Raw genomic sequence first — 1174 nt, 5'->3', positions numbered from 1 at the left:
ACTAATAAATAATAAATTATTAAATTTTAAAAAATCCGGGGTCTTACAGTAACAATGCCCACATAACTAACATATAAGGTCCTGGAAAAGTCAGAGGCGATCTTAGAACTTCCGACATTTGATTTAATCTTATAAAACATAACTAAACCAAAATAACTTAAGCAACTAACTGAGGATCTTCATTCTAGTTTAACACTCCCGTTTCCAACTCTTTCGAACCTCCCAACTGCCATTGGAATCATTCATTCTCAGACACAGGTATTACATGCAAAGAAACCACAATTAAAGTACAGATACAGCATATAAACAAGTAGCAAGTAGTTCATGTGAGCATTTAGGCATTCCATACAAAGCATACCAAACAAACACATAGATGCATATGATGCATGCCTATCCTATGGCTGACAAATCTCATCTGTCGATTACCAAGCCAACCCGAGAAATTCGGCTACTAAACCCTAGACAGTCCCTCATGCACGCATCCCCAAGAGTCTATACATAGCTTTTTCTCATTCATAAATGAATTCATCTCATTGTGGGAATTTCTAGGTGTTAAAATGCCCAGCCATATCTTGCGACATAGGGTCAATAGAGTATCGAGTCTCAACCTGGAGCACGTGGTGGCAAGAAACTGCATCTACCCACAAAAACTCGTATCTTAGATAAAGAAGTGCATAAGCCACGTAACAATTCATATTCATTTATCATTCACAATGGCCATATTCACCATATGCATATCATTCACTGCATTTTTCATACATAATTCATCACTTCTCAAGCTTTCTTCATCTCCAAGTTACCACTCCTCCCTACCTTCTTCTCATCACTCAACAAACAACTAAGGTTTAGGGGCTAAAAAAGTAAAAATAGAGGTTTAGGAGTTCAAAATTATGGTTTAAATCACAAAACTCATTTTGCTGAAAATAGGGGCTCCACGTATGCATGGACGATCTCGTGTATGCATGGACAATCTCGCGTATGCGGGACATCCAACCCGAATAGAATGCCTGTGCCGCGCGTGAGGCTCGCATACGCGAGTTACGCAGAAAGGCCAAAAATTGTAATTGTTGCAGAATTTTAACTTTACACACCAAACTTCTGACGCACATAACGTTTTTGTTAAAAATCATTTTTCATCAATTCTTTGAACGGCATACACTTCACAGACCCAATT

This window comes from Arachis ipaensis, chromosome B01 (genome assembly GCF_000816755.2).
Source record: "Arachis ipaensis cultivar K30076 chromosome B01, Araip1.1, whole genome shotgun sequence".
In the NCBI taxonomy this organism is placed as follows: domain Eukaryota; kingdom Viridiplantae; phylum Streptophyta; class Magnoliopsida; order Fabales; family Fabaceae; genus Arachis; species Arachis ipaensis.
The sequence above is the reverse complement of the archived record's forward strand: the minus strand, read 5'-3'. Positions refer to the sequence as shown.